The sequence below is a fragment of the Sminthopsis crassicaudata genome, chromosome 5 (genome assembly GCF_048593235.1).
Source record: "Sminthopsis crassicaudata isolate SCR6 chromosome 5, ASM4859323v1, whole genome shotgun sequence".
Lineage (NCBI taxonomy): Eukaryota > Metazoa > Chordata > Mammalia > Dasyuromorphia > Dasyuridae > Sminthopsis > Sminthopsis crassicaudata.
Genome location: NC_133621.1, coordinates 2,734,214 through 2,745,063, shown reverse-complemented (window position 1 = coordinate 2,745,063; position 10,850 = coordinate 2,734,214). Strand labels below are relative to the sequence as shown.

Here is a 10,850-nt window from a genome sequence, read left to right as displayed (position 1 = left end):
TGGATGTACTCCTTGTCCTTAGAGGATGGAAAATGGGATAAAACTGTATTCTGTTTCTCAATTCCTTACTATTTTCCTAATGAGGATCCTAGCTGGCTAAGAACTCTCACTATCACAATAAACCCTTTTTTGCCAACTTAACTTGGAAACAGGGATTTTAAAACCTGTGACACTGACCTGGGAACCCCCAAAATGATGTTAAGGTATCTCATCCCTTAACAAAAACATGCTTCCAATACAACTAGCCCATTCTGGAACTTCCCTTAGTGCTTGGGGCTTCTTTGCTCTGCAGCAGCCTACTTTTCCATGAGTGCTTATTCCATGACAATAGAATATCTGTCTACAAGGCCCAATCACTTTCTCTTTTTAGTGAATTCTTGCTGGAGTCTCCATTTTTAAAAGAGTCCTGATTGGTCAGCATTCATTTTCCTTGTCCTTTTTCTGGCTTTATAATTACTCTTTGAGAATACAGGACAAAGAACAAACAACTTCAAAATTATGATCCTATGCCCAGTACCTTCATTTTCCATATCCTTTAGCTTTCCTTGGTGTATATTGTCTTACCCAACTAAAATGGCTAAAAGTTTTTTTCTTTTTCCTTTTCTTTTCTTTTCTTTTTTTCTTTTTTTTTTTTATCCTTGATACTTAGCATTCAGTAATCACTTAATAAATGTGAGCTTACTTCCTTCTTTGAGAAGGGATTAAGGTTTTTTGTTGTTGTTTATTATTGTCTTTATTTGTTTATTATTATTATTATCCTTCTCTGGGAGGAGGTTTCTTTTCTGTAAACTCCTTTTCTCTGTGGGAGGCTTCTGGAGCCTTCAGCCAGAGCAAAGGTAAAATCTTGAATCCTCTTCTTCCTGAATCCTGGCTCCTTTTTATCCTCCCAGAGAATGGGCTTGTGGGTATTCCAAAGGTATAAACTCCTTTAAAGGTGTAAACTCCTTTCAGAAGACTAAAGGTGTAAACTCCTTTTAAAGGTGTGAACTAAAGGTGTGAATTCTGAGCTAGAGAATTGTTAAGTACTATGCTAAATTAGACAACCCAGTTAGCACCTACTAATCCTAACATCTCCCCCTTTCTTTTGATTTAGAACATAGGATGGTCATGACCTTGAAACAGGTATACATAAATCCATCAATATGGGAGATATTACACATAATTACATAAATTACATAAACACATAGTGTAAGGGGCCTTTAAATGGGTGCCACAGCGCATCGGGAGATTGAGGCCCGGAAGTAATTTCTGTGGATATTAGGACTGCCCTTGGGCGGGATCCTGGCCATATTGAGATAGCTTCGTAATGGGTGACTCTCTCGCTGATTGGCTGTGTGTGTGACCTCACAGGCCCTATATAAGCCCACTGCAGGCAGTAGGCAGCTTCTTTAACCTGGCGCTCTTCACCCTGGCTCCCTAGCCTGGGTGGCCAAGCCAAGATGGATAGCCAAAAGAGGTAAGGGTTTTGGTAGTGAACACGTGGGTCTTCTGACCAGGTGTTCACTCGGGAACCAACAAGTCAGGGCATCAGTCAGGGCATCATGTGAGTAGGTCTAATAAAGGCTTTTAAGATTACACATGGTTGTTCTTGAGTGCGCTACCGGTTATTAAGCTAGTAATTGTAACTGCCAGGAGAGCACGTTACAACATAGTATCATAACACATGCTAGAAGTGATGTAACAAATAACATGATCAAATAATCATAAATTGAGAATTTATACATGATCATAAGTCCATTGTCCATTAGTTCATATTCCAGAAATCCAATAATTCCTGCAAGTTTTAAAGTCTTAATAGTCTTATCTTAATAGTCTTCATCTCAAGGAATCCAATGATTTCTGATGGTTTTCAAGTCCTTTAACAGTCTTCTTATCAGCCATGCTCTTTCAGTGTCAGATGTTTCTTGGATTTTCTCCTTTGTTTTGTGGTCTTTCTCTTTTTCTGTCTCTCTCTTATGGACAAGGCAAATACAACTGTATTCTCCCCAACTGTAATCCATTTCTGCTATCTGATTGCATTTTGACTGTCTGATCAGGTAATCCCTTTCTTCCATGTGCTTACTTTTCTGCTGGTTGATCAAATCAGAGTCCTGACCTTCCAAAAACTCCCTGGGTGTAACCTCAGCTGCCATTATGCCCCACCTATTTTTTGATTGAGTTCTTGGAGTTCCTTCTTTCTTTTTTTCCTCTCTCTCCTCCTAATACACACGTGTGTGTGTGTGTGTGTGTGTGTGTGTGTGTGTGTGTGTGTGGTGTGTGTTTTGTGTGTTTTTTGTTTTGTTTTGTTTTATTTGTTTTAGTAAGGAGAATACCATGACATCGCTCTAGCCCGGCCCCTGTAGCCTCGGCCCCGGGGTCTACTGTTGAAGCCACTATAGAATTGAGATCGTGAACTACTGTAGTTAGTAGCCCTGGAATGATACCGAGCGTGTGGAAAATCTCTGTTTGTGGTGCTGATCCCTGGCAGATTGGTCCGTTTTGTTATCACTTTGATCTGTCTTCCTCTGAAAAGAGAATCATCCAAGGCCATCGATGTCCTCACCGCATCTTTATCTGAAAATTCTATGTATGCAAACCCCTTAGGATGGCCACTGAATTTGTCACAAAGGATGGTAACTCGATTAACTGAACCACAACCATGGAACCACAGCCTCCAACTCTTCTGCTGTTGCACCATAGTCCACACTGCCCACATAGATGGATCGAGCATCAGCCTTCATCTTCTCCTCAATAGATATGATCACTGGATCAGCATTGCCTGGGAGTGGGCTCATGTTCATCTGTTTCTCCACCTTGTTCTGAAGCTCCTTCAATTTCTTGGCCACTTCCTCCATCTCCCTTACTTGGGCTTTGATGGCCTCCAGTTCCAGGTCCTCAATAGCACCATCCCCTGGGTCACCCTGTTCAGGCTAGCTCCCTGAAGGGCTCAGAATCAGCCAGAATCAGGATAAGCAAAAATCCTTGCCCCAAGTTGGGCGCCAAATTGTAGTGTCCTGTTGTCTCTCAATTGAAATCCTTCTCTGGGAGGAGGTTTCTTTTCTGTAAACTCCTTTTCTCTGTGGGAGACTTCTGGAGACTCCAGCCAGAGCGAAGGTAAAATCTCAAATCCTCTTCTTCCTGAATCCTGGCTCCTTTTTATCCTCCCAGAGAATGGGCTTGTGGGTATTCCAAAGGTGTAAACTCCTTTCAGAAAACTAAAGGTGTAAACTCCTTTTAAAAGTGTGAACTAAAGGTGTGAATTCTGAGCTAGAGAATTGTTAAGTACTATGCTAAATTAGACAACCCAGTTAGCACCTACTAATCCTAACAGTTGTTATCCTGTAATATCCAACTCTCTTTGATCTCATGGATTCCATTCTTTGTTCCATGCTATCTTCTATTGTCCTCTTTTTCTTTCTCCTTCAATCTTTCTCAAAATCAGAAGCTTTTTCAGTGAGTTTTCTCATCTCATTAGACAAATACTTAAGCTTCCACATCAGATTCAGCATTTGTCTCTCCAAAGAATAGTTTGAATTCATTTCTTTGGGTATAGAATTATTTGATTTCCTTCCTGTCCAAGAGACTACTAAAAGTTTTCTCCAGCACCACAATTTAAAATCATTAATTCTATTGCACTTAGCTTTTCTAATAGCCCCACATTAATATTGGAAAAACATAGCTTTGACTATATAGATATTTGTCAGCAAGATGATATCTTTGCCTTTTAGTATGCTGTTCAAATATGCCACAGTTATAATATAGTATATATATATATATACATTATATATATATATGTATATATATATATATACACACATATATTTCCTACATTACCACCAATATTTATTTATTCTTGTCATATTAACCAACCTGATCGGTATGAAATGGTACCTCAGTGTTAGGTTCTTACTAAGTGCTGAGATAATGAGATATTAGGTTCTTGCTAAAGGACTCAGAATAAGTCCTCATCAGGATAAGCAAAAGTCCTTGCCCCACGTTGTGGATGCCAATTTGTAACGTGCTGTTGTCTCCAGAAGCTGCCGATCGCTCTCTGGGAGGAGATCTGCTCTGTCAACTCAAATCTCTCGGACAGATTCTTCTTCCTATAGAGAACCATTGTCCACTATTGGCAATTTGGTCTATAGTTCTTTTGTCTGTTTGAAACCAGCCTGATATCCTCAAAATACTAGGTTTATATATTGCTGAAGCCTGGCCTGAAGAATTTTAAACATAACCTTGATGACATGTGAGATGATCACATTGATAATTTGAATATTATTTAGCAACACCTTCTTCAGAAATGCAATGTAAACTGATCTTTACCAACTCAATGTTTACTTTTGAGTTTTCCAAATTTGCTGGCATATGGAGTACAACATTTTAATAGCATCACCTTTTAGAATTTTAAATAGCTGCACTGGAATTCCATCACTTCTGCTAACTTTGCTGATAGCAATGCTTTCTAAGACTCAACCTTTTTCTTCAGAATGACTGGCTCTAGATCAGTAACCACACCATTGGGATCATTGCTGTGTCATTTTTCTATGTATTTTTTTTTTTTTTTACCATTTTCTTAATCTTTTTGACTTTTGTTGAATCTATCATTTTTTGCCTTTTATAATGCCCAATTTTTTGGCATGAAATACTCTCTTAATGTTTATATTTTTTGAAAAGATCTTTTGTCTTTCCAATGCTATTGCTTTCTTTTATTTCTTTGCATTGTTCATTTGGGAAAATTTTATTTATCCTTGCTATTGGAATTCTGCATTCAGTTGGGTATATCTTGCCCTATCTCCTTTACCTTTCACTGTCCTTTCCTTGGATATTAGTAAAGTGTCATCAAACAGTCATTATACTGTCTTACTCTCCCCACCGCACTTTGGGATGCTTTTGATTGATGTCTCTTATGAAATATTATTAACCTTTTTCCATAATTCTTCAGGCATTCTACCAAATTTAATCCCTTAAATCTATCAATCTCTTCCATTTCATATTCATAAGGATGCTGTTGTCATACTTGTACAATCTGATGTATTTTTTAATAAGAAACTCATGATCTGAGTCACAGTCAGCTCTAGGTCTTGTTTTAATTAACTATATCTATCTATCTATCTATCTATCTATCTTCCCCATCTCTGGCTGTTAAATATATAATCAATTTTATTTTGATATTCACTATCTGGTGATGTCCATATGTAGAGACGACTTTTGAGTTGTTCAAAAGAGTGTTTGCTATGACCAGTGATAAAACTCTATTTTTTCCTGTTTCATTTTCTATTCCAAGGCCAAACTTGCCTCATTCTAAATACATTTTGTTTTCTTACTATAGTATCCCAATGGCCTGTGATGAATCTGACATCTTTGTGTGTGTGTGTGTGTTTGTTATTTTGAGATGTTCAAAGAATTGATCAATTCTTGTCTTGAGCACCAGTGGTTGGACCAGAGCCTTGTATTACTGTGATTTTGAACATTTTCCTAGGATACAAACAGATATTATTTTGCCATTTTTGAGATTATACCACAAAACTGTCTTATTTATTGCTTTTTAGGGCCACAGAGGATAGAGTGTTGGGCCTGGAATTAGAGTTATCTTCCTGAGTTCCATGATAGCTTTAAGGACTTAGTAGCTGCGTGACCTTGTGCAAGTCCTTTAATCCTGTTGCTTCAGTTTCTTCATCTGCAAAATTAGCTGGAAAAGAAAATGACTTCAGTAATTTTTCCAAGAAAACCCCACTTAGGTTTTCATTTGAGGTCATGAAGAGTCAGATGTTATTGAAAAATGATTGAATATAATTCTTTGAAAATTATAATTGGGTAAGGGGAAGCCAGTGAAGCTATGAGAGACCAAGAAATAAAACAGATTATACAGAATGAGAAAATAGAACAAAATGTGAAACACAAGAAAAACAACAGACCTGGAGAAAAAAAATCAAGAAGAGAAAATATAAGAATAATTAGATTGCCTGAAATTTGGGATGAAAAAAAGAACCTTGGCACAGTAATGCAGGGAATAATACAAGAAAATTCTCTTGAAGTTAAAGAACATGAGGGGGAAGTAGAAATAGAAAAAGAAAATCAACCAATCACCTCTTAATGGCATCCTTTGTGGAAAATACAGCAATATTATTGCTAAATTTCAAAACCTCCATATCAAAGAGAACATTTTACAAGAAACAAAAAACAAACAAGAAAAAAAATTCAAATTCATTGGAGCTACTGTTAGGATTGTACAGGACTTAGAAGCAGCTACAATAAAAGATCACAAGTCCTGGAATCATCCACCCCAAATCAAAAGAACTAGGCCAGTAAGTAGTATTATTGGTAGATTTCTGAATTAGTCTGGTCAATCAAAACATTTTGAAACTTTACACAAAAAGTGTAATAAATGTGGAAATAACAGTGGGAAGCAATAAATATTCTCTCTCTCTCTCTCTAGAACCAGTGAAGCTTACCTTGTTAAAATATATATACATACATACATACATATATATATATATATATATATATATATATATATATATATATATACACATACATATATATATATACACATACATATATATATATACACATACATATATATATATACACATACATATATATATATATATACACATACATATATATATATATACACACACACACACATACATATATATATATATACACACACACACACAATATATATATATATATATATATATATATATATATATATATATATATATATATATAACCAGGGCTGGATAGAGTAGACAGTGATACAATATTGTTTGAGGGGATTCTTTAATTCCCTTTGAATGATACTATTTCTAAGTTTATTTCCTCAAAAAAATCAAAGGACAAGAATAAAGAAATCTTATAAACAAACGTTCATAAACTTTTGTTTTTTTGTAGTGGCAAAAACTAAGCCAATGACCCACAGTTGATGAATGGATGAATAAGTCATAGCAAATGAATATGCTGGAAGAAATGAGGGAAGAGATGATTTTAAAGAGATTAGGAAAGAGTTTGAACTAATGCAGTGAAGTTAGCAGAACTAGGAGAACAACTTCTATAATAAAATAACATATAGACTTTCTGTACGCATACACATATGAATGTGTGTATGTAAATGATATGAAAATCATAGGAACTCTAATAAACACAATGTCTATGCATGATTCCAGAAAACTCATGTTCAATGAAACATGCTATCTTTCACTTCATTGAAAAATGATGGATAAATATTATAGAATATATTATCTAAGTTTTGACCATGAATATATTAAAGAATTTATTCTGCTTAATTATTTATATTTTTATAGGGATTTTCTTTTCCAAATGGAATGAGGGGTAGGAGGGAGAGAAAAATGTGCTTCTTTAATTAAAAAAATAATAATTTATAAGCAGGCAACAAGTATCATTTAAACAGTTATAAAAGCTACAGTTGAGTTGATTACTTTTTCAGCTACCCATCCTGCCATCAAGTTTCTACTCCAAAGGTGTTATCAAAAAAAAGGAAAAAGATTGACATTTACAAAGATATTTGTAGCAGCTAAATTTTGTGTGTGTGTGTGTGTGTGTGTGTGTGTGTGTGTGTGGTGACAAATAAATGGAAATTGAGAGTATCTATCAATGATTTGCTGGTGAAAAAAAAGAGACAAATATAATGCTATACTACTGTAAAAATATTGAAAAATAATAAGTTTAGGGAAACCAAGGAAGACTTGTATGAATTGATGCAGAATAATGCATGCAACGAGGACATGATACAAAAGCACAAGTTGGAGAACCTTAGAATCTCTGATCAATATATGGATCAACATTGATTCCAGAGGATTGATAGTGATGAATATTTCCACCTTCTGACAGAGAGGAGAGGTGATAGACTAAATATACAGGATAAATCAAACTTTTGGGTGTAATTTAAAGTGAGTTTTTTTTCTTGCTTATGCAGATTTTTTTTGTTTTGTTTGTTCCTGCAGTGAGAAGTAGACATGGAAGAGAGTGAAAATGAATTCCTGTTAATTGAAGACAAAGACATTTATTTTAAAAAGAGAATGGGAAAATAGGAATGATTATAGACTTAAAAGGTAGAGATAATGGATTTGAATTTTCTGGCACATTAGCCATGTGACTCTGGGCAAGTCATCTCATTTATCAGTTCCACCAGGCAACTAAGTGGTGGGCCCTTGCCGAATTATTTGCTTAGAAGGAATTCTTTGTTCTGATCAAAAACAAAAAACAAACAAAGGAACAAACAACCCCCTCCCCCAAACAAACAAAAAACCTACCAACCAATAATCTGTTGATGAGAGGATCCAATGAAAAACCATACATAAAGGACTCTTGAGAAAGTGTTTGAATCTTACATCATTAACTTTTTTATTATACAATGGTGTGCTTGCTAATATAGTCTTACTGACAACCTTGCCTTAGTGATGTGAACACATATTTCAGCATTGAGTTCTGGAGAGGTCAACCAGAGGAAGAGATCAAAATAGAAGGTTGGAAATGAGAAGATGGATCTTTTCCCCAATCTTTCTATGTATCACCAATCTCTTAGTGATTTGACAGGCTATTGGCCAGACCATTGGCATTGTACAAACTAGCTCCACATCCTGAATTCCTTCAGCAAAGCTTACTTTTAGAGTATGTTTGCATATTCAGCTGGTAATTAGCAATGAGCTATTCTCAGCTCTCTGTCACAACATACCCAAGCAGATGCTTTTAAAACACTTTTTCCCTCAGAAATGCCATGTTTAAATGCAAATTGCACTGTAATATTTCCAAACTTGCAGTATTTTCACTTCTTTTTGGTGGGTAATATTGGAACTGATACACTTCCTTGATTATTTCTTTAATTATGCTTCATTTCCTCCTTCCATCCTTTGGCCCAACAGCTTGATATATTGGCTTTTACTAACTATGGTGGACATCATTATCATTCTTTTGCAATTCTTAAGGTTCTGTAATCTCACCAGTGTCCTTACCCATTGATGCCAAGGGAAGTTCCTATCAAAAGTAGCTGACTTTTCAGAAATATTGTGACTGAAAATTCTCTTTCTGTGTGATCCATCTGAAGTGGAGCTTCTACCAACATAGTTAGACTTGTCCTTAGGCAGTGAGGGCAATTCATCACCTAATTGATTGTGAGTTTAGGACTGGGCTCATGAGGCAGATTCCTGAGTAATCTTTCCCCATTTCTCTTTTATGAAGGTTTATGGGATCTAGAGATTTTTCTAAGGCCCAGTTATGCCCTGCCTAGAAATAAAGGATAGTTACTAGAAGCTATCTCATATCTTTTAGGTTGTTGAAACTAGATATACATTAGTCAAATCCTTCTTGTCAGGTTCAGTGAATTGTAAAGTACCTGAAAAAGCCTTAACAAATGTTGATGGAATTGAATTGATTTTCATTGCTTAATTGTTGAGTCCTCTACTGTATCCTGATAATCTTATTCATAAATTTTGTTTTTATATTACAAATATTCCCTAATTCCCTTACCCCTTTCGGGAGAAATCTCCAAAAAAGTAAAGAGTTGAGCAATATTAACAATACAATGACTTCAGCTGAACATGAAGACAGCCATTTATTAATTGGAGAAGGGCTTATATTCTTATAAATTTGACTTAATTCTCTATATATTTTAGAAATGAGGCCTTTATTAGAACCTTGGATAAATTTTTTTCCCTCCAGTTTAGTACTTCCCTTATAATATTGTCTGTATTGGTTTTATTTATACAAATACTTTTTAACAATATAATCAAAAGTATCTGTTTTGAATTCCATAATGTATTCTAGTTATTTGGCCATAACTTGTTTTTTTCTCCACAGATCTGATAGGTAGAGTACTTTTTGTTCTTTTAATTTGTCCATAATGTCACTCTTGTAAATTTTTTTTCACAGTATGATGTATTTCTTTCCACCCCATTTTTTTTTTTCTTTCCCTTTCTACTCTCTTTCTCCTCAGAAATTTTTGGCTTTTGGCCACTGCCTCTCCCAGTCCATCCTGCCCTCTAGCAGTCCCCTCTCCATCTTTTATCATCATCTTCTTCAACTTCCCCTGTAGGGTAAGATAGATTTTTTTTACCAAGCTGAGTGTGTATATTATTCTTTTTTTTAAATTAAAGCTTTTTATTTTTAAAACATATGCATGGATAATATTTTAATATTGATTCTTGCATAGCCTTGTGTTCCAAATATTCCCCTCCTTCCTGCCATCCTCTCCATAGATGGCAAGCAATCTAATATGTGTTACACATGTTAAAATGTATGTTAAATCCAATATATGTAAATACATTTATACAATTTTCTTGCTGCACAAGAAAAATCAGATCAAAAAGGAAGGAAAATGAATAAGAAAACAAAATGTAAGTGAAAAACAAAAAGAGTGAGAATATTATGTTGTGATCCATACTTAAATTCTCACAGTCTTTTCTCTGGGTGTAGATTGCTCTCTCCATCAATAGATCATTGAAACTGGCCTCAATTATATCATTATTGGAAAGAGTCAAATTCATCACAATTGATCATTGTATAAAATTGTTGTTGCCATGTAAAATGATCTCTTGGTTCTGCTCATTTCACTCATCATCAGTTCATGTAAGTCTCTCCAGGTCTGTCTCCAGGTATTCCATAAAATTCATATACATAACTAATTCAGCCATTCTCCAACTGATGAGCATCCACTCAGTTTCCTATTTCTTGCAACTATGAAAAGGGCTGCCATAAACAGCCTTTACCTCCTTAAATCTCTCTTTGGGATACAGACCAGTTGAAACACTGCTGGATCAAAGGTATTCACAGTTTGATAATTTTGAGCATAGTTCCAAATTGTTCTCCAGAATGGCTGTATCTATTCACAATTCTACCAACAATGTATTAGT

At 35.2% G+C, this 10,850-nt stretch overlaps 1 pseudogene; it reads right to left on the bottom strand.

The window, feature by feature from the left end:
* Positions 1-2,296: 2,296 nt before the first annotated feature.
* LOC141543584 (polyadenylate-binding protein 2 pseudogene) lies at positions 2,297-2,849 on the bottom strand (annotated as a pseudogene).
* Between the last annotated feature and the right edge of the window lie 8,001 nt (positions 2,850-10,850).